We start from the raw sequence: 23,984 nt of genomic DNA, 5'->3' as shown, positions 1-23,984 counted from the left end.
TCCTTCTTTTGGGTTAAGGTGTCTTGTCTGCTCTCTATAAGTTCCCTATTAAATGCACAGATTAGACACATAACTTATTACCCGTTAACACTCCAGCATGAACCAGTATATCAGATCAATGCTAGCCCTGGGATGTGATTGCCAGTTACTGACTGCCTAGGTGACCTGGAGCAACTCTCTGAAATATAAGATGAGGATGATTTATCTACCAAATAGGGTTGTTGCAAGGATAGGAGATGATACATGCAAAGCGCTTAATACAGTGCCTAGCATACTGTAAGCACTCAATAAATGTTAGCTCACCTAATAATTAACAAGACCTCGAGGAAGGGTGAATTAGAGGGGTTAGTCTCTAGATGAAGGGAACACCACCAGTTAGGGCAGACTTGGAAGAGAACATAACAGTGTCCAGAGGGTTAGCTCCAGAGAGATACAGAGGAACAAGAAGTCAGAGACTGGGCAAGGGGAGTCAGAGACTCGAGGGTCCTCTCCACAGTAAGGAACTGGTTAAGTCTCATATGGTCACACTTTGGTTTCCCCATGAAACTTATCAGTCTTATTCATCACTGTATTCTCAGCACCCAGTACCTCCCAAGTGCTCAATGGAATGACTAAATGACTAAATGAGGAATTACCTTTTGTATTTAAAAAGACAGTCATGCCTAGAATAAACGTAGGAGGGACACACTCTAAAATGTTCATTGAAGTTACATTCACAAGATTACAGATGACTATCTTTTCCTTTGTTTTGTTTCAAATTTTCTGCATCCATATTTAGTTTTATAATTTGGAGGTGGGGGGGGGGGCAGAAATTCCGACCGTCCTCAGTTTTCTGGACTATTCAAGATTAGATTGCTCATACTTTTCCCTCATGAAGAAGAGAACTTGATGAAACAGAGCTTCTCAAGCTCTCACGCGTGTGTTAGTCGCTCAGTCGTGTCCAACTCTTGCAATCCCATGGACTGTAGCCCTGCCAAGCTCCTCTGTCCATGGGAATCTCCAGGCAAGAATACTGGAGCAGGTGTCCATTTCCTCCTCCAGGGGATCTTCCCCACCCTGGGATTGAACCCAGGTCTCCCACATTGCAGGCAGATTCTTTACCATCTGAGCCACTAGGAAAGCCCTCTCAAGCTCTAATGTGCTTACAAATCATCCGGAATCTGGTTAAAATGTAGATTCAAATTCAGCAGGTGTTGGGCTGCGCCTGAAAGTCTGCATTTCTAACAGGTCTCAGGGGATGCTGCTAATGTTGGCCTGTGGACCACAGAGTGACAAGGCAGGTTACAGTCTGATGTAAAACAAACCCCTCCCCAAGCATATACACAAAGAAAACAAAAGCGGAAGAGAAGATGCGTCCACAGCAGATGGCATCTCCTCCTGAAACCATGGCGACTTCAGGACGGTTTTCTCTTAGATTGTGCCTTCTTCAGGATTCTGTTTTGCTCGCTTGGTCTGTTTGGAGGCCATATTGTTCAAAAGAAGGGATTAGAGTCTATGAAAGCCCTGGAGATACTCATATTTTCTCAACAAAAGGAAGCGCTGTGGCAGGCCTGGCTCGTTTGTTCACTCTGTCTTCCATTAACCACCACCACTGTTTCTGTCAGTCAATTTCTCTTTAGATTAATGTCTCAGAAATTCATTTTGTGTTCAATAAACCTCCATAAATATGTTTGTTCAGCAGGCCAAATTGGACCCTTCGATTTAACTAAGGCTGAGAGCGCAGCCACACAACACTCATCCCCGTTCCTTCATTGCTCACCGTCACCAGTGGTATTCACTGGTCCCTGCTAAGCTCCTCCATATAATCAAATATTGCTTCTATTGAAATACAATCCTCCCCGAGCACAGAGAGGCATTTCCTAAATTGGCTGAAGAGGATTACAAAGCACTGGAGAAGAAAATAAGGAAAAGTGGAAGCAACCCTTAATTTAAAATTCCCTGACAGCAGTGAATCTTGACTTTCCTTTTAATCCTCATTTTCTCATAGAAATCTTAATACACTCCCCTCCAACCCGCCTTGTCCCACTGCATTCCCACAGTCTGCTCCCACCCTTCTAAATCCTAATATGACAGACTCTGGAGTTGGTTCAAACTCCTCAGTGTACAGATGAGGAGTCCATAGACTCCTTGAGACCATAGACTCGGGAGTGAACAAATCAGGTTTGTTGTTGTTTTGCCAGCAGGGTATTCCTGGTAAACAGCTTCAAAAATCAAGTGGTGGGACTTCCCTGGTGGTCCAGTGGCTGAGACTCTGTGCTCTCAATGCAGGAGGCCAGGTTCAATTCCTAGTCAGAGAACTAGATCTCATATGCCACAGCTTTTAAAACAAACAAACCTGAATGCTGCAACTAAAGATTCCATATGCTTAAGATTCCACATGCCTAAGACTCAGTGCAGTCAAACAAATAAATAAACATATATATGTAGGTATGTATGAGCACTCAGTGACTTCAGCAATGTCCAACTCTTTGTGACCCCACAGACCATTCGACCAGGCTCCTCTGTACATGGGATTTTCCAGGCAAGAATACTGGAGTGGGTTGCCATGTCCTGACCTCCAGGGTATCTTCCCAACCCAGGATGCAAACCTACATCTCCCGCATGGGACGCAAGTTCTTTACCCGCTAAGCCATTGGGGAAGCCACATATATGTATGTATCAGATCAGATCAGAACAGATCAGTCGCTCAGTCGTGTCCGACTCTTTGAGACCCCATGAATCGCATCACGCCAGGCCTCCCTGTCCATCACCAACTCCCGGAGTTCATGGAGACTCACGTCCATCGAGTCAGTGATGCCATCCAGCCATCTCATCCTCTGTCGTCCCCTTCTCCTCCTGCCCCCAATCCCTCCCAGCATCAGAGTCTTTTCCAATGAGTCAACTCTTTGCATGAGGTGGCCAAAGTACTGGAGTTTCAGCTTCAGCATCATTCCTTCCAAAGAAATCCCAGGGCTGATCTCCTTCAGAATGGACTGGTTGGATCTCCTTGCAGTCCAAGGGACTCTCAAGAGTCTTCTCCAACACCACAGCTCAAAAGCATCAATTCTTCGGCGCTCAGCTTTCTTCACAGTCCAACTCTCACATCCATACATGACCACAGGAAAAACCACAGCCTTGACTAGACGAACCTTTTTTGGCAAAGTATGTCTCTGCTTTTGATTATGCTATCTAGGTTGGTCATAACTTTCCTTCCAAGGAGTAAGCGTCTTTTAATTTCATGGCTGCAGTCACCATCTGTAGTGATTTTGGAGGCCAGAAAAATAAAGTCTGACACTGTTTCCACTGTTTCCCCATCTATTTCCCATGAAGTGGTGGGACCAGATGCCATGATCTTAGTTTTCTGAATGTTGAGCTTTAAGCCAACTTTTTCACTCTCCACTTTCACTTTCATCAAGAGGCTTTTGAGTTCCTCTTCACTTTCTGCCATAAGGGTGGTGTCATGTGCATATCTGAGGTTATTGATATTTCTCCCGGCAATCTTGATTCCAGCTTGTGTTTCTTCCAGTCCAGCGTTTCTCATGATGTACTCTGCATATAAGTTAAACAAACAGGGTGACAATATACAGCCTTGACGAACTCCTTTTCCTATTTGGAACCAGTCTGTTGTTCCATGTCCAGTTCTAACTCTTGCTTCCTGACTGCATACAAATTTCTCAAGAGGCAGATCAGGTGGTCTGGTATTCCCATCTCTTTCAGAATTTTCTACAGTTTATTGTGATCCACACAGTCAAAGGCTTTGGCATAGTCAATAAAGCAGAAATAGATGTTTTTCTGGAACTCTCTTGCTTTTTCCATGATCCAGCGGATGTTGGCAATTTGATCTCTGGTTCCTCTGCCTTTTCTAAAACCAGCTTGAACATCTGGAAGTTCACGGTTCACATATTGCTGAAGCCTGGCTTGGAGAATTTTGAGCATTACTTTACTAGCGTGTGAGATGAGTGCAATTGTGCGGTAGTTTGAACATTCTTTGGCATTGCCTTTCTTTGGGATTGGAATGAAAACTGACCTTTTCCAGTCCTGTGGCCACTGCTGAGTTTTCCAAATTTGCTGGCATATTCAGTGCAGCACTTTCACAGCATCATCTTTCAGGGTTTGGAATAGCTCAACTGGAATTCCATCACCTCCACTAGCTTTGTTCGTAGTGATGCTTTCTAAGGCCCACTTGACTTCACATTCCAGGATGTCTGGCTCTAGGCCAGTGATCACACCATCGTGATTATCTGGGTCGTGAAGATCTTTTTTGTACAGTTCTTCTGTGTATTCTTGCCATCTCTTCTTAATATCTTCTGCTTCTGTTAGGTCCATACCATTTCTGTCCTTTATCGAGCTCATCTTTGCATGAAATGTTCCTTTGGTATCTCTGATTTTCTTGAAGAGATCCCTAGTCTTTCCCATTCTGTTGTTTTCCTCTATTTCTTTGCATTGATCGCTGAAGAAGGCTTTCTTATCTCTTCTTGCTATTCTTTGGAACTCTGCATTCAGATGTTTATATCTTTCCTTTTCTCCTTTGCTTTTCGCTTCTCTTCTTTTCACAGCTATTTGTAAGGCCTCCCCAGACAGCCATTTTGCTTTTTTGCATTTCTTTTCCACAGGAATGGTCTTGATCCCTGTCTCCTGTACAATGTCACGAACCTGATTCCATAGTTCATCAGGCACTCTATCTATCAGATCTAGGCCCTTAAATTTATTTCTCACTTCCACTGTATAATCATAAGGGATTTGATTTAGGTCATACCTGAATGGTCTAGTGGTTTTCCCTACTTTCTTCAATTTAAGTCTGAATTTGGCAATAAGGAGTTCATGGTCTGAGCCACAGTCAGCTCCTGGTCTTGTTTTTGCTGACTGTATAGAGCTTCTCCATCTTTGGCTGCAAAGGATATAATCAATCTGATTTTGGTGTTGACCATCTGGTGATGTCCATGTATAGAGTCTTCTCTTGTGTTGTTGGAAGAGGGTGTTTGCTATGACCAGTGCATTTTCTTGGCAAAACTCTATTAGTCTTTGCCCTGCTTCATTCCATATTCCAAGGCCAAATTTGCCTGTTACTCCAGGTGTTTCCTGACTTCCTACTTTTGCATTCCAGTCCCCTATAATGAAAAGGACATCTTTTTTGGGTGTTAGTTCTAAAAGGTCTTGTAGGTCTTCATAGAACCGTTCAACTTCAGCTTCTTCAGCGTTACTGGTTGGGGCATAGACTTGGATTACTGTGATATTGAATGGTTTGCCTTGGAAACGAACAGAGATCATTCTGTCGTTTTTGAGATTGCATCCAAGTACTGCATTTCGGACTCTTTTGTTGACCATGATGGCCACTCCATTTCTTCTGAGGGATTCCTGCCCGCAGTAGTAGATATAATGGTCATCTGAGTTAAATTCACCCATTCCAGTCCATTTCAGTTCGCTGATTCCTAGAATGTTGACATTCACTCTTGCTATCTCTTGTTTGACCACTTCCAATTTGCCTTGATTCATGGACCTGACATTCCAGGTTCCTATGCAATATCGCTCTTCACAGCATCGGACCTTGCTTCTATCACCAGTCACATCCACAGCTGGGTATTCTTTTTGCTTTGGCTCCATCCCTTCATTCTTTCTGGAGTTATTTCTCCACTGATCTCCAGTAGCATATTGGGCACCTACTGACCTGGGGAGTTTCTCTTTCAGTATCCTATCATTTTGCCTTTTCATACTGTTCATGGGGTTCTCAAGGCAAGAATACTGAAGTGGTTTGCCATTCCCTTATCCAGTGGACCACATTCTGTCAAATCTCTCCACCATGTCCTGCCCGTCTTATGTATATATGTATATAAAATTCAAGTGGTGCTTCCCTCTGTGTTTTTCCAATCTTCTAAGTTTATTGAGGCTTTCAATGGCTATGTCAAAGATTTCTCTTGGTAAATGTCACATTGCACTTGAAAATATGTGGGTTATTTTCAAATATCTTTCGATATTAATTTCTAACATAATTATACTGAAGGAGGAAACAGAACAGGCTCTATCTTGAAAGCAGGACTCCATCTTGGGCCGGACTATGGACTTTTGAGCTATATGCCCATTATCTATGGAAACGACATACCAACTGGAAAACCAGGCCCCTGGAAGGAAGAGCTCCAGGGCTCTCCATCGCCTAAAAGAATAGTCTAATTATCTGTGTAACCAAATAGAATCATACATTCTGTTTATTGGGGTATGACCACAGGCCCATTGATAATTGTTCACTGTTAACTACCTAGGCTTAAGGCATATGATCATGGATTAACTTTGATTGTATCTTTCTTTTTCCTTTGTTCAGACTAGTTTCAGGGAAACTTATACACTTAGAGTATATAAGGTTTTCACAAAAACTGGTCGGGGTCCTTGGCTATGAGGAGACTCTGCCTTGACCCTGCAGGTGTAATAAACTGTACTCTACTATCTTCATTGTCCTTCTGAGTGAGTTTGTTTCCCGGAATGCATGGCTACAACAATACAATAAGAGAACAGATTTTGTAAGATTTCAATTCCTTTAGACAATGAAATTTTTGCACCTTGCTTTATGCCCTGGATATGTTCCAGTGTCTCCTAGTTTATAGTCTAAAGGAACTTGAATAGAATTTATATCCTACTGTTTTGGGAAAACTGTATAAATCTTAATTATGCTGAATTGGTTCATAGTGGTTTTCAGGTCTACTATATCCTTTTACTTTTCTGTATACTCATTCTATTACTTTTTGAGAGTTTGATATTGAAACTTCAACTAAAAATCTTAATTTATCAACATAAAAATAATTGTAATATATAGTATAACTATATGTAACTTTGTTCTATATTTTCCAAGTCTCCTGTAACTGTGTTATCATACTTTCATAATTTAAAAAATAAAAAGAAAAATAGTCAAGTGGTGCTTTAATAATAATGATTAAAAGTGGCCCTTGGTTTTATAATTTTTAATTAGAGAAATTTTCAAACATACACAAAAATAGAGAGAATGGTACGATGAATCTCCAAGTACTTGTTACACAGTTTCAATGATTATTGACATTTGACATTTTGACATTCTTATTTCATCTATCTCCCATTTTATCGTTTATATATTTATTTCTGTTTGCTGCTACTAAGTCACTTCAGTCGTGTCCGACTCTGTGTGACCCATAGACGGCAGCCCACCAGGCTCCTCCGTCCCTGGGATTCTCCAGGCAAGAACACTGGAGTAGGTTGCCATTTCCTTCTCCAATGCATGAAAGTGAAAAGTGAAAATGAAGTTGCTCAGTCATGTTCAACTCTTCGCGACCCCGTGGACTGCAGCCTACCAGGCTCCTCCATCCATGGGATTTTCCAGGCAAGAGTACTGGAGTGGGGTGCCATTGCCTTCTCCATTATTTCTGTTTAAGCAATCATTTTTAACATCTTGGGTTATTTTTTACTGCTATGCCTCCAAATGATACACATTTGCTGTTCTCTCTAGATTTATCAATTTTACATATTACCTACTGATTTCCTGTTAAGGCAAATCAAGACACAGCTGTCTTTCCCAGCCCTGCATCTTATCCCCTCTGATTCAGTTTCTCTGAAGATTAAATTCTAGGTCCCTTGCAGAAATGGGATGAGAATCAAATACCTAAGTGCCTCTTACATCAGCTTTCAAATAAGCACTGTCTTCAGTGTCCCACCTCACCCAGCATTTTGGGGGGATGGGGGGACCACACGACACTGCTTGGGGGATCCCTGTTCAATCAGAAATTGATCATAAGCAGTGGAAACCCTTAAGTAGTTCAGAGTCTGAACTACTGGACCGCCAGGGAAGTCCCCTCATCCAGCATTTTGAGGCTCCTATGCTATCCATATCTGAGTCTTTCCCGTATTCTGCATGACAAAAGCAAGAAGCAGAGCTATGTGCAGACTCAAATGCACACTCATCCAAATGCTCACACACACCTTGCAGCCACTCAGTTTTGAGCTTCATCCTCTTGGCAAAGCCATGAATCATTTTTCTGGGTTCCAAATGCGTCATAATTCCCTATTTCTTGTTCTCTCTGTTGATAATAATTGGAGAAATTGGATAATATATGGAGAAAAGTACTAGGAAACACCTTCACTCCATCATCCTGCAGAATATTCTACTGACCAATATTTGAAGCTGGCTCCACCACTTATTAGCTATTGCATTCTGAGAGCTTTCTTGAATCTCAGTTTTCTCAGCTTTCCTAATAATCTTCTCTTCCTGGGATGTAGGGACTGAATAAGCATGATGCCTGGGACACACACGAGTCTTGTTACATCAAGGGATGGATAATGGGAAATTCCTTGTGTTGGTCCACTGGTTAAGACTCCAGGCTGCCACTGCAGAGGGCATGATTCAATGCCTGGTCAGAGAACTAAGATCTCTCAAGGTGCATAGCGTGGCCAAAAGAGAGAGAGAGATGGATAGTGGCTGGTACAAAAAGTGCTAGAACTTCAATGGGGCTGGAGAGGACAGCAGGTCCCATCCCCATGGTGGAGCATCCTGCTACCCTGAGGAAGAACCCAAAGGTCAAAATTCACGGTCGTGCCCCTAGAATTGAAATTCTGCTTTCCACTTCAGTGTTCAATCTGTGCAACTATAAAAATTATGATTTGGCTCAGCAACTGCACGTCTACAAATTTATCCCAGAGACACACTGGCAAAAATAAGGAATGATATGTTCATATGACTATTTGCTGCCATGTTATCTGTAACAGTAGAGAACTAGAAAAAATTTAAATGCCCATGAGCAGAAAATGATTGAATAAAGAATGGTGTATCTACACATTGGAGTGCTGTACATCTGTCAAAATAAGTATTGTGTCAGGAAGTAGCTAAGGAAAAATAGCTAAGTAAAGATTTCGATGTGGTGGAGTTTGTATACAACTCTTAAAAGGGGTAGATATGAAGATATGCATGTATATGCAAATACATATTTTAAAACAGAAGAATGAACCATACAGTTTTTTAGTGGTTACTTATAAAAAGAGGGAAATAGGATAAAATCCAGGCTTCTCTGAATATACCCAGTTTTGATGACTTTACCTGAAATGATGCACATAATTTACATAAGTTCAAAATGAAATTAAATTTTAAAAATGCAATTCCTAAAATCAAAAACAAAGTTAAGCAAGTGAACATAGATATATATATCCTCTGACAGCCTAGTCCCAAGGCAAAGTATTCTAAGAGATTCTAAAATAATTATCTGTACATCCCTAGAAAGACACACCTTGAAGATGGAAATTCAAAATCCTTGTTTTCAGTAATCACATTGACAGGAGTGTTGGTATGATTATCCAAGAGTTTGTTATATGTGTACTATTTTTTAAAAATGTGTACTTGTGATGGTGTCATTGAGAATAAGGCTACTCAGTGTGAGGAAAAAGAGACACAGATGTCAGATCATTGAGGTTTGCTTTGTAATCCTAAATTTGAATCAACTGCATTAATACAAACATATAAGGTTTTTTTAGCTTCTTTTGGTTTTTATCATTCTTTTAACTTTTTATTTTGAAATAACTAAAAATTCACAGGAACTTGCAGAAATAGAGAGATCTTGTGAATCCTTCCAGTTTCCCCCAATAGTTACTTGGTATTTGTAACTATAGTACAATATCGAAGCCAGGAAGCTGACATTGGAACATGTGTATATAGCTCTATGTCATTTTATCACATGTGTGAATATTTGTAACCACCACGACACTCAAACTACAAAATCATTGTCATCACAAAAATCTCCCTCATGCTAATCCTTCATGATTGTACTGACCTCCTCCCACTCATCCCTAACTCCTGGCAAACACTAATCCATTTTCCATTATCTATAATTTTGGCATGCCAAAAATGTTATATAAATGGAATCATGTAGTATGTGACCTTTTGAGATTGGCTTTTTTCATTCAGCACAATGCCTCTGAGATCCACCCAGTTCAATTCAGTTCAGTTCAGTTCAGTCGCTCAGTCGTGTCCAACTCTTTGCGACCCCATGAATCGCAGCACGCCAGGCCTCCCTGTCCATCACCAACTCCCGGAGTTCACCCAGACTCACGTCCCTGAAGTCAGTGATGCCATCCAGCCATCTCATCCTCCGTTGTCCCCTTATCCTCCTGCCCCCAATCCCTCCCAGCATCAGAGTCTTTTCCAATGAGTCAACTCTTCGCATGAGGTGGCCAAAGTACTGGAGTTTCAGCTTTAGCATCATTCCTTCCAAAGAACACCCAGGGCTGATCTCCTTCAGAATGGACTAGTTGGATCTCCTTCCAGTCCAAGGGACTCTCAAGACCACCCAAGTTATATCAATTGTTTGTTCCTTTCTACTAATGGGTAGTAATGCAGGAGACCCAGGTTGCATCCCCGGGTCTGAAAGATCCCCTGGAGAAGGCAATGGCTACCCACTCCAGTATTCTTGCCTGGAGGATCCCATGGACGGAGGAACCTGGCAGGCTACAGTCCATGGGGTCGCAGAGAGTCAGACACAGCTGAGTGACTAGACACTCATTCCATGATATGGATATACCCCAGTTTGTTTAGCCATTCACCCACTTGAAAAATATTTGGTTCCTATTTTGGGCTATTAACAAAAAAGCTGCCCTAAACATTCACATTATGGTATTTGTATGGACATAAGATTCAGTTCTCAGGGGTAAATGGTCAGGAGTATGGTTGCTGCGTTGTTATATAAGTGTATGTTTCCTTTGTAAGAAACTGCCAAACCACTTTCCAGAGTGGGGATTTTAAATTCCCAGCAGTCATTTATGAAAGAACCAGATTCTCTGCATCCCTGTCAGTGCTTGGTATAGTCACTATTTTTTATTTTGACTATTCAACACTAAGACAGTGATATCTCTTCCTGGTCTTAATTTGCATTCCCCTAGCAACTAGTGATATTGAATATCTTTTCAGGTGTCTATTTTCCATCTGTATATACCTTTTAGTAAAATATCTCTTCATGTTTTTGCCCTTTTTCTAATTGGATTGTGATTTTGCCATTGAGTGTTGAAACTTCTTTAATATCCTTGATTCATATCCTTTGTCATATATATTATTTGCAAAACTTTTCTCCAAGTATACAGCTTGTCTTTTCATCCTCTTAACAGGGTCTTCTGCAGAGCAAAAGCTTAAATTTTGATGAAGTCAAATTTATCAGCTGTTTTCTTTTGTGAATCACGTATTGGGTATTTTGTCTAAGAACTTTTCACCCAGCTACAGCTCCCAAATATTTTCTCCTATGTTGTTCAGTCTCCAAATCATGTCTGACACTTCGCAACCCCAAGGACTGCAGGGTGCCAGGCTTCCCTGTCCCTCAGCATCTCTCAGAGTTTGCCTACGTTCATGTCCATTGAATCAGTGATGCCATCCAACCATCTCATCTTCTATCACCCTCTTCTCCTTCTGCCTTCACTATTTCCCAGCATCAGGGTCTTTTCCAGTGAGTTAGCTGTTCACAACACATGGCCCAAGTATTGGAGCTCCAGCTTCAGCTTTGTTCCTGCCAAAGAGTACTCAGGGTTGATTTCCTTTAAGATTGGTTTGATCTCCTTGCTTTCCAAGAGACTCTCAAGAGTGTTCTCCCATACCACAGTTCAAAAGCATCCATTTTTCAGCGCTCTGCCTTCTTCATTGTCCAGCTCTCACATCAGTACATGACTACTGGGAAGACCACAGCCTTGACTACAGGGACCTGTGTCAGTGAAGTGATGTCTTTGCCTTTTAACACACTGTCTAGGTTTTTCATAGCTTACCACTTGCTGCTTGGAGCCCGCGGGACTCACCACCCCTTCACCGGGTCAGTGAAAAAATTATCAGAGTAGTGGTATTTTAATGGTGGCCTGCAAGGCCAGGGGACCCCACCGCACCCCCTCACAGTGGGCAGGGGGGCATTGGGAGACCGCCGAGGTTTCTCTTTTATCTTCTTCTAAAAATGTTATAGTTTAGCCATATTGTGTCTTAAAATCAGGTGGATTGATTCCTCTCACTTTTTTTTAAAAGATTTCTTTAGCTATTATTTCATTATCTTTCCATAAAAATTTTAGAATACATTGGTCTATTTCTACAAAAAATCTTGCTGGGATTTAAATAGGAATAATGTTGACTTATACATAGATAAATTTGGGGAGAAATTAATTTTCTGTTTAGTCTTTCAATCCATGAACATGGTATATATATCTCTCCACTTACTTAGATCTTCAATTTCTTTCATTAAAATTTTGCAGTTTTCAGCATACAATTTATGTATGAGTTCTGCTGGATTTATAACTAAATATTTTTAAGTGATCATAAATGGTATGTTTATTATTTCAGTTTCCATGCATACGTTGCTAGTGTATAGAACTACAATTTTCTTTTTCATGTTGATCTTTTATCCTGCAAATTTATTCAGCTCATGTATTAGTTCTGTAAGTTTTTTGGTAGATTTATGAGGATTTTCTATATGGGTTATCATGTCCTCTATGAATACTTTTATTCTTTTCTAATCTGTATACCTGTTATTTCCTTTTATTGCCTACTGCACTATAACCTTCAACTGCTATGCTGAATAAGAGTGGTGAGAGTACTAGGTGAGTTACTCTGAGTGGGGTCTCAGCTCCCCACTCAGCCATTGCTGATGGGGATAAGGAAAATGTATGTCTAGTTTAACTGGATGAGATAATAATCTGTAATAATCATAAAATCATTTTTCTATCCTTCCAAGCTGTAACTTTCATGGTCCTTTGGCTAAAGAGAGGTTTTTCTTGCCCTATTTTTGCCTTTACCCATCAACATTTCTGGATTGCCAGCTTCTGGAAAGGTGGACTGGGTTGTATCCAGTCTGGGATATAAGGAGGCAAAAAGAAAGACCAGGGAACTACAAACAGTGCAGGTCCTCAAGCTCTGAAGTTTCTGGCTGATTCACTTCTTCATATCTTCCAGAATCTTCTGTTTATAATGTCCAGTTTTTCTATTAAGTAGGAAGAGTAAGAAGAAATGCATCTACTCCATCTCATTTGGAACTGGAAGTACAAGATATTTGCTTTTCAAGTAGATACAAATATTTCCAATTTTCCTTCTTCGGAAAACTCATAGAAAGGTTTTCTGAATATGTTCCTTCATTGATATGTCAATTGGTACTCTTCAGCCGCAGTCCATGGGGTCGCAAAGAGTTGGACATGACTGAATGACTGAACTGAACTGAACTGAGTCTTCAGCTGAAAACAGAGAGAGGAAAAGTCTCAGACCTACAAACAGGTGCTCCATCAAATAGAATTCTTCGCCCTGACAGAAAGAGGGCTCTGGCATATCTTCATAGGCTTTCAGAAATTCAATATCGCTCTTTAGAGATCGAGTCACTAACACAAAGGAAACACTTATACTAGAAACATCTAATATAGGCAGCTGGTGAGTAAGTGCTGGAGCACACTATTCTCCTTCAGGTCTCTGGAATTCCCTCAATCTAATCGATGGCCATTGAATCACTGGGATTTTATGCTGAAATCCTCAATAAGATCCAGAAAGATGGTCTGTAAGATTAAAATGTAAACCCCAATCTTCATTCTAACCCCTTCCCACATAATCGTTTTATTCTCTTCTATATACAGATCTCAGAAGTCTCTCAGTCCTCAGAGAACTACAAAGGTAGAAAGAAGGAGAGGAAAATCAAAAGTCAATCACCTGGGACTTGGTCTTTAACTCCTTTACCTGATTGATGTCTCCTGATGTATCCTGAAGATTCATGGCAACTGTCTCCTCTATAGGAAGAAGAATGATAAAACAGAGGAGCCCAACTGCACAGAAGAAATAGAACTGGACTCAAAGCTCACTAAGTTTCTCCAGAAAAAGGAGATGGGTGTCCATCATCTCACGCACAGTGCTGCCTCAGGCAGCGGGCACTGAGATGCGCGACGTATCCTGCACACCTTCCAGGATGGGCGCTGCATTCCAGAGTCCTCCAGATGCGCACTGCATTCTAGAAGGGGATGGAGCAGTCACAAAGGGCTCCCACCCCTACCACTCAGCCGAAGAGGCTCACCACTCCTGGGCCTCTAGATCCCTCTCTTCTCTGGGACTTTCTATGTCAGCCCAGTCCTCTCATCATATCACATTTATACCTTGGTGTGATTTTCTACTTATTCTACCTATAATCCAGACAAGCTGGAAAGCTCTTTACCCCTTGGAGATCTGGCTTGGACACTGCCAATTCCATAGCCTTTGAAAGTCTGGAGTTTTCCCAGGAATTTTGCTAATTTCTAGGTACTAATAAAAAGAAGAGGGTGTGACATAGACGGAGAAAATGCACACAACTTCAGCACACAGCTCCATGAGCTTCCGCAATCTGAACATTTCTATGAAATCAGCACCCAGGTCATGAAATAAGTTATTCCTACTGCTACTGATTAGCAGAGCTGAGATTCAGCACAGCTATCTGGCTCCAAAGCCACAGTCCAGAACCACTAAACTGTGCTGCCAAAAACACGAAGATTGGAAAGAGAGTCTAAATCAAAGTTCTGAAGAATCACTTCCACGTGGTTCTTTGTATGTAACTTCCATGTGCTCTTCTGTTCACATCTTCCCGCTTGCTGCTCAGAGCCCAGAGAGAGGGTGTGAGGCATAGAGCCACAGGAGTTGGGCCCAAGGGCCACAGCTGGAAGGGCAGAGTGGGGTCTGAGTCCAGACTAAATCAATGTCTTCTCACTTCACGTGGGGGAAACTGAGGCCTGGAGAGGTTGAGTTACCTCACCCCTTCCTTCAGTAAACCTGGCACAGGATTTTGCTCACGGGTGGGGCTGATTTGTCTTTAGAGTCCATGTCTAGATTGAATGATAAGGTCACTTGACCCTTCAGACTCCCTGGTAGAGCCTGGGGCCCTGGCTGCACCGGTGGTAGTGACAGGAGATCACTAGATACTTAGGCAGTGGCGCCCACTCCAGTGCCCTTGCCTGGAGAATCCCATGGAGGGAGGAGCCTGGTGGGCTACAGTTCATGGGGTCGCAAAGAGTCGGACGCGACTGAGCGACTTCACGACGTCACTACGACGACGTAGGCGGAAGGGAGGAAGACAAGAGGATTTGTGCAACAGAGGGTGAGCAGGGCAGAGGCCTCTGTACATTAGGGGCCCAGCAGGGATGACTTGGCTTGACAAACAGGGACAGCCCATAACAGCCTTGGCACTTCCTGTACTTTCCCATCGTAATATTTATCACACATCATTGTGGGTGCAAAAAGCTCCTTGAACAAAGACACAGTGATGGCCATCATCTGTTCTTCCTCTGAGCCTTCAATGCAGCCTTTCGCAGCAGTGGGTAACCGATGTCCTTCCAGAAGTGGTAACTGGCTGAGTGTCCCAGAGGCAATTCCTTACTAGATCTACCATAAGAGGCACCATGAGCACCGAATTCCCTCAGGAACAAAGACACAGTCACTAGGACTTGAGCAGAGAGATTTTTCTCCAAATGAAATATGATTCTAATTTGCACAATATGCACATTTATAATAATAATAGCTTCATGAGAAGTGCAATAATAAGTCCCTAATGCTAACCTGGGGCAAAAATCTAATACACACTAAATTGGCTCTGTTCCTAGGAATTTTAGTATATTGCATGGTGATGTTTTAGCCAAAATTGTGTAGAGTGTAGCTGATTAATACTCTAATTAAGATCAGAATGGGACAATAGCAAATTGTTGGTATTCCCCCAGTAATGAATAAACAAATGCCTTCCCAATAAAAGGCTTCCAACAGACATCTGAATGAACGATGCTCTATCTTCTGTGGAACCAGGGAGAAGGCCTACCCAAAAGGCTGTGAAGCCTTAAAATGCTGATGTCTCCAAAATCTACCCCATGAATGCCCTTTTGACTACAGAAGCATTTTTGGCCTTTGAAGGAAACCTAGGTAAGTGTAATCATTTTCTTCTCTATTGTACCACAACATGGAGAAACTCTCCCACTCACAGTCCTGAACAGGCAGCCAACTATAAGATTGTACCTTTGGTCACAGATGGTCGAAACAGATATGGATATTTGTACCAGAATGGGTCAATCCCAAGGGGACACGAACCTAGGGAGCTGAGCTAGGAGGACAAGTGGTCCCTGGGTCTGAGGGAACCCCTTGAGGGCAGCCATGATGCTCACTGAACCTTGGTGAACGGGCAGAACCCCAAGCCTGCAGGGCCGGCAACTATAAGAGGCACCACGGCAGAAGTCAAAAACCAGAGGACCCAAATGGCAGAGAGAAATCAAAGCACATACCATCTCCCACAGTGCCAAAATAAACCCTCCTTTTCGTGATCTAGCTCGAGCCATTTTCTATTCTTTGCTATTCAACAACTCCAAGAGAAAAGGAGGTGGTCATGTGATTTCTCACCTAGACTCTTGCCTTCACTCCCAGTTAAGAACTGAACCGATGCCTTGGATGAGGACGGAGGTGAGGGACAGCCTGAGGGAGGCTGTGGAGACTGTGAGGGTGACAGGATCAACAAGGATAAAGTAGAAGAATCAGCAGCCAAATAACTGGAAACACAACAAGTCACAGGAAAACGATCAATAGGGGTGAAGGTAAAGACCCATGCTTGGACTGCAGAAAAGGAAAAGAATTAAGCAGACAGTTCAGGATGAGTAGTAGAAGGAGACAATGGATGTAAGAGTAATGTACATTGAAATAACTGAGGGGGCTTAGTCGAAAAACATATCTAACATGTTCAGGCTCATGAATTCAGCAACCACTATACAGACCTACTGTATTAGGTGCTATACAGCCATACATCAAAATTTTATTATGGCCTTCCCATATCTAATCAACAGAGAAGCCCTCCTGTTCAGCTAAGTGCTCCACAATTGTGCTCTTTGGGCTTGGTGTAAGGATCAAAAGAAGGGCTGATTCTTTTATAGCAAGCAGAAGATGGCAGAATCTGGAGTCTAAGGAAAAGGAAGAGGATAGCTAGTGTACTGTACAAAGTTCTTGCCACCATGTGGCAGGAGAAACATGTCTGGCAGAATCCTAAGGTATATCTATTCACTAAACGTGCACAAGGGAATTTCCCTGGCAGTCCAGCGGCTAAGACTCCACACATTCCCAATGCAGGGTGCCCAAGTTTGATCCCTGACCAGGGAACTAGATCCCACATCCCACAACTAAGAGTTTGCCTGCCCCAACTAAAGATCCCATGTGCCACAACTAAGACCTGGAGCAGGAAAATCAATATTTTTTAAGTAAAATAAAGCATGCACTGGACAAAGCGTCCCAGTGTCTGACCATCTAAAACTCCCTTCACAGCAGCAAATTCTAAGGAGACCGTTCATTTTCTAACGTGACCCAGTTAGTCAACAGGGCCCTGAGATGTTGAAAAAGTTCGATGAAAGTGAAATTCTTTCTTTCTTCATAAAGCCCTTGACTTCATTCTCTTTCACAGTTGAAAACAGAGAATTATGACAAACTCATTCACAATAAGGAAAGTGTATGGTTTCACAGGAGAGGCACAGGGCTTCCCAGGAGGATCAGTGGTAAAGAATCCTTCTGCCAATGTAGAAGCCACAGGAGGCGCAGGTTCAATCCCTGGGGCGGGAAGATTCCCCTGGAAAAGGAAATGGCAACTCCCTCCAGCATTCTTGCCTGGGAAATCCCATGAAGACAGGAGCCTGGAGGCCACAGTCCATGGGGGTCACAAGAGTCAGACGCAACTGAGCATGTGTACATAAGACCTAACAAGAAGCTCAGAACCAGATGGAAAATCAGAGATGAACTAGTGCACCCCCTTTATTTGACCCTAAGCTGTCCAGACTCAAAGTACTTAACACAGCTTAGAATTGTTGAGCTGGTTCCAGAACACTCTAGAATACGTCTCCTGCCTCATCACCCTTCATCTCCCAACCCCCTACCTTCTCCTCCACCATGACCACCCCATACAACATACCTTCCATTACTCACAGAGAAACCTAGAACAAGGGTATGAAACTCTTAATGGCTGAGGGGCCAGGCAGAGGATATCCATGCATAAAGTGGGCCACATGGGGGCTGTGGGGTTCCAGGGAAGGGTCCCCCTACATGGGAGAAGTTGCCACTCAGGCAATTCTACCATGCAGGTGTGCAGTCTACGGTGGCCAGATGTTCTTCAAGAGACACCCTTTTTATGTGAAATGTCCTGGCTTGTAAATGAAGCAAATTAACTTGGATTCTTTTTAAGCACCATATACAAAGCAAAGCCAGATCTGGTCCACAGGCTGAGTCTCTGCACTGGGTGACAGACCCCGTGAAGGAATGATAAGACCCCCTATCACTCACCACTGGGTGGTCTATGATGAGTCAGTGTCTCTGAGCCTTGGGTTCTTCATTTATAGAAAGGCTCTTGGAAGAACTAAGTTTATATTGAGTACACAGCACGGTGGCTGGCCCAGGCAATGCTCTGAGAGACAGCTGCTCACGTCCCTGCGCGTGGGGACACGTGCATGTGGGTGTGGGGAGAATTCTGTAGCGCCTTCCACATGCCCCTTTCCCTACTGTTACGAAAAAGTGCCCGCTGCTCAAGGCAGTGGTGGGGGGGGGGGGCTGTCTTTACCCTCTCTGGACATCTTTACCCTAAATCAGGATTTTTGTAAATAAACCATGTTGGTTTTACATGTTTCTTGGCCTAAGGACAATAAGAATAAACAAATACATAATAAAAATAAACAAATAAAACTCTATCCTTACAAGTAGCATTTAAACAGAAAACATCATAGCTTTGGACAATGAAGGCAGGGTGCTCACTTCAGGCCACAGCTGCGAAGGTCATGCTAGAACACACATGCTCAGATCCAATTTACCACATCCTGCTGGGTGGCCGAGGGCAGAAAGCAGCTGGAAGCTGAGAACACACTCATGTCTCCTATGCAAAGGTGAGTGGGTCACTGCCTTCAAAAGGACTGAGCGGGGCTGCATTTAGCTGTTGACAACGTAATAGCAGGAAGTGGGGCTAGGGCTTAGGGGGAGGTCAGAGGCCACTGGAGCTGGGAGAGTTCTTGGAGCATCAGGCTTGTTCACAGGTGCCCCGCTTGTCCCCTCCCCAGTCGTTATGTGGGGTGCTTGACAGCAGTGGGATGCTTGAGGTCAGATTCAGGCCCAGCTTATTATTGCTCAAATTTTGTGTTTCATTCTCATTTATATTTGGTGATGATTTTCATACCTCAATCATAATAGGCAGAAAATACTCAAAGCTACATTTTCCAAAGTTAGTAAGAAATCGGGTGCAAAGTCATTAGAGTCAAATAACTGGGGACATCTCAATTCATGCCAGGTGAAAACACTGTCTAATTTAAAATTTAATAAATGACACAGAGAATTGATGACCCTTATAGGCCCAAAAGCCCCAAGCATTAGGTCTTCACACAGCAAGCTCTCTCTCCATAGTGGTTACTGAATAAAATTCTTGACCAGAGAAAATAGTGATCCATGAAATATTAATAGAATGAAAGTTGAAACTCTTCAAAAGCATGAATTTACTCCTGTATTCTATTTCTTATTCATCAACAGTCTTTCTCCATTGGCTCATTCACTCATTCATTTATTCAGTAAATGTTTATTGAATACTATCCTTCAAGCACACTGCTAAAGCCTTAGTATAAACAGATGATCATCTACCTGCACCCCAACATTCACTGCCAAACAACTCACAGTTGCCAAGACATGGAAGTCACCAAAATGTCCATCAACAGATGAATGCATAAAGAAGATGCAGTATATATACACACTGGAATATTTCTCAGCCACAAAAAGACAATGAAATAATGCCATTTGCAGCAACATGGATGGAACCTAGGGATGATAATACTCAGTAAGTCAAACAGAGAAAGATAAATATCATATGATATCATATATACATGGAACCTAAAAAGATGATACAAATAAACTTATTTACAAAACAGAAATAGATTCACAGACATAGAGAACAAACTTATGGTTACCCAAGAGAACAGTGGGTTTGGGGGAGATAAATTAGGAGTTTGAGATTAACAGATACATACTACTATATATAAAATAGATGAATGACAAGGATCTAATGTATAGCACAGGGAACTATATTCAGTATACTGTAATAACCTATAATGGAAAAGAATCTGAAAAACAATACATAGAGAGATACATACATATGTATAACTGAATCACTCTGCTGTACACCTGAAACTAACAAAACACTGTAAATTAGCTATACTTCAACTTTCAAAATAGTTTAAAAAATGTTGATTGGGAGAAAGAAAAGATGATCTTCAATTACATCATTATAGCTCCTTTGTGAAAATGATGTGGCAGCCGGATCATCCACTGTGGACGTCAATCCATAAATTCCATCTGTTTAAAGCAGCAGGTGTGCGGGAAACTGTCTTGCTCTCAGGTTTCCTCTGCACTGACACAGCATAAACATCACTTGGCCAAACTGAAAAAAGCTTAAAAGAGGGAGGGAGCATTTGCTTATGAATTTATCCTCCTTTTGGATTCTGAGTTTATTTCACATCTGAGCTGATAACTCTTGAACCAAAAGCCTTCACGTGAAATACACCAATATTGTCCCAGATCAGTCTGTCCTCATGAAGAATGAATCAGAGGAGTAAATGTGACAAAGACCAGGAACTCTCAGGTGTACCATAAATACCATTGAACCACAGCTTGCATAAAGAGAGTTACAATTAGAAGAACCAATAACGCTTGCTGACTCATGCAGATCAATGAACACTCCCATTTACCTGGAGTACTTCGTGCCATTCACTGTGATAAATGTTCATTTATATTATCTTTTATAATCCCCGTAACAACTTTTTCATTACCTCTCCCTTCTTATAGCTGAGGAAACAAAGATCTTTCCAAGGGACTAAACACCTGTCCAAGGTCACAAAGTTAAGAAAAGATGAAGCCAGACATCCAAGCCCAAATGGTCTGAGTCTAGAGCCCCAGTTCTGAAGCACACAGTTTCTGAGGCTCTGCCATATACATCACTTCCCTTGAGAGTCACTACCCATCTGTGTCCGTCAGAAAGCCTCTATTCCCATGGGGAATGACAACTCAGATCTCACAGCTCTCAGGCATACTGCATTACAAGAGAACAGAGCAGAGACACACCAAGTTTGGCTGCAGAGACTTGAGGAATCTGGAAAGACCAGCGCTCCTCCCTGGAGGTATTCTAAGATACTGCAACCAAGACTGAGCTCTGCTCACAGGCTTCTGTTTAACTGAGTGCTTTGCCTGGTGGTGGCAACCTCTGGAAAAATTATATACTGAGCACTAGCTTGAATGTGTGCTGGACCTTCCCAGGAACCACATTCAAATATCTGCAGGAGCAGATATCCATGAAAATTATAAATGCATTTTACATCCTGACCAAATCATCCCATGTTTAGACATGTGTCCTACTGATATTCCTGCACTCAAGATTACTCTTTGTTCACTGTCTGTAACAACAAGGGTGGAAACAATTCAAGCATCCATCAAGAAAGAACAGGTTAAATTAATTATGACAGTCATTTGATGGAATACTACATAGCTCTGAAAAAATGAAGAAGTCATGTATTGATATGAAAAGGTGTCTTAGGCTTATTGTTAAACAAAGAATATAAAATGAAGCAATCTGCATATACATGCTTATACTTAATATACTAAATATGCTTATTTATATAAATATAAATAAAATTTATGTTTATATAAATTCTAGAAGAATACAAAAGAAGCTAACAAAAATAGTGACCCCTTTGTGTGTTAAACGAGGCACAGATATAGGATAGATAGGGCAAAGTTGAGATGCAGCACCATCTGTCTTTTCATAACATTTTACTTTTTGAACCATGACTGGATCACCTACTCAAAAAGGATGACCACATTGAGCCCAACTAAAGATTATTTGGATGTTTTTGGAGATTCAGCTGCTGAGTCTGGTCATGAACAAGAGTGTGCCAGAATCTATGTACACAGATTTGGGGACTATCTTTGATCATTTTCTCTGCCCTGCATTCCTCTGGCTCAGACTGGGAGTATTCTGTTTCTCGGTGTAAACCCAGAGGCTGTGATAAAGAGATCCATACGTATAATGTTCTGACACGGTAAAAGTTTGTCTTGCTCACGTACCCAGAAGGATGTTCGAGCCTGCCGGTGGCTCCCCTCTCTGTGGTCATTCAGACACCAGGAACTTTTCTACCTGCTGCGTTCCCTGAGGCCTCAGCATCACACATATCCAACCAGCAGAAGGGGAATGAGTGTGGAGGGGGCACTGTATGCCCATGCTTCTTTTATTAAAAGCCTTGGCCCAGCAGCAACACATATCACTTCCTCTCATATTCTATTGGTGAGAGCAAGTCACATGACTACAAACGAGTACAAGGTGGGCTGGGAAATACTCTTTATCTGGGCAACCTCTTTCCAACTCAGCATCTTCCTATGGAAGTGAAGAGCAGACTGTAACGCATCTCAGACGCTATCTCTTTCTCTATTACTGAAGGGATTCTGAGAGAGTTCCTAGATGTCATTCACCCAGAAAAACTTTCCCAGGAACCCCTGCTTCAGTCCTGCTGATTAAAAGATAACTTTGCTGGGGCTTGTGGAGATGAAGAAGTTTATCTCCAGTCAGAATGGTAAAGACAGCCACAAGAACTAGTTGGAGACCCTGCTTACCCTGAGCCTCTACATGGCACAGTATAGAAACCAGAGTCACTGTCTTTTTCCATCCTGCGTCCCTGATTCTCTCATCACTGTCTTCTTGCTCTCCTCTGACTTTTTCTGCTTAGTTTTTCACCTCCTCAATGGCAGGAGGACCCTTCAATGACCAACTGTGTGTTATTCTTCTTGATCCACCTGACTCCAGTTTCAGCCCTCATTTTCAGCAGAGTGGCTCCCTTGTTTTCCTGGAGATGCCCCTCCCAGCCCTGTCTGCCCGGTGCCTGACACATGGCTACAAGCATGGGCACACACGTGCATGCCTTGAGGCTGGGAGACAGCTGTTACTGTGCCCAGCCCCAAGGAAGCATAAGCAAGGTGGCCCAGGGGATAACACTACCCACAACCTGTAGAAAGGAAGAGAGAAACATACAGACAGGTATCTGATGGATTCTGAGCTGAAATCCCTCTGCCAAGAACCTAAAGTAACACAGATGTGATCCAGTCCATGGAATTCAGCAGGTGGAAGCAACAGATGCAGACTGCGAAGGCTGCTGCGTTAAAACCAGAGCAAATGAAAGCAAAATTCAACCAGATCATGCATCTCTAGGAGTTACTCACTTTTTCACCACCAAGGGCCCATTTAATTATTTCTCTACATCACATGAGCTCATGTTTGCAAAGATTTTTCCTCCCAGAGAAATTACATTTATTAGAGAAAGATGTCTTCCTTTCCCCTGTGTCTTATTAAACAAAGACATATGCAACTACTGAGCAGAGTTTCTGATCATTCATTTGTTCATTCAACAAATATTTACTAAATCTTCACCGGATGCCAGGCACTGGGGATACAGTAGAGAACACAGCAGACAAGGTCCCTGCCTTCCAATTCTTACCTCAGGGGCAAATGTTCATCAAATAATCATACACAAGTAAGCACAAATTAGAAAAGAGCATAAAGGAGGCCAGGAGGTAGCATGAGGTGAGATTTGCATGAAGTGGGGCTTCAGAGAAGACATCTCTGCCTAAGGGACGCGGGAGTTGGGACCAAGAGGTGTGATGGCCCTAAGTTCAGTAATTCCCTCTAAAAGGGATGAATACACATGGTCTGCGTATCTCCACTGTGCCAGGTACCAGGCCAGGTCATTTCTCAGCACTATTTCATCTCCTCCTCTGCCCAGTGTGTCCAGGTAAGTGAACTGCTCCCTAATTTTTACAGATTAAGAACCAAGACTCCAAAATGTCAGTATCCTGACTGCATCTCCTGGTTAGTAGGAGGCGAATCAGAGAGTCCAATCTGGATCCAAGGTTCTGAGGAAGCAGTGAGGAGGAATATTTAAGGGGACTCCGCTCCAGTGCTGGAAGGAAAGACACGAAGAGGCACCTGTGTCTGCTATGAAGGAAGGGTGGACGCTCC

At 42.4% G+C, this 23,984-nt stretch overlaps 1 long non-coding RNA gene across 1 annotated transcript in view; it reads right to left on the bottom strand.

Moving 5' to 3' along the window:
- Positions 1–19,236: 19,236 nt before the first annotated feature.
- The window catches only part of LOC129635260 (uncharacterized), a 31,087-nt gene continuing 26,339 nt past the window's right edge, over positions 19,237–23,984 (bottom strand). The window contains exon 4 of the long non-coding RNA XR_008706189.1: positions 19,237–20,373. This is a non-coding gene — a long non-coding RNA (uncharacterized LOC129635260). The remainder of the gene's footprint in view (positions 20,374–23,984) is intronic.

Source organism: Bubalus kerabau, chromosome 20, assembly GCF_029407905.1.
Source record: "Bubalus kerabau isolate K-KA32 ecotype Philippines breed swamp buffalo chromosome 20, PCC_UOA_SB_1v2, whole genome shotgun sequence".
In the NCBI taxonomy this organism is placed as follows: Eukaryota; Metazoa; Chordata; class Mammalia; order Artiodactyla; family Bovidae; genus Bubalus; species Bubalus kerabau.
The sequence above is the reverse complement of the archived record's forward strand: the minus strand, read 5'-3'. Positions and strand labels throughout refer to the sequence as shown.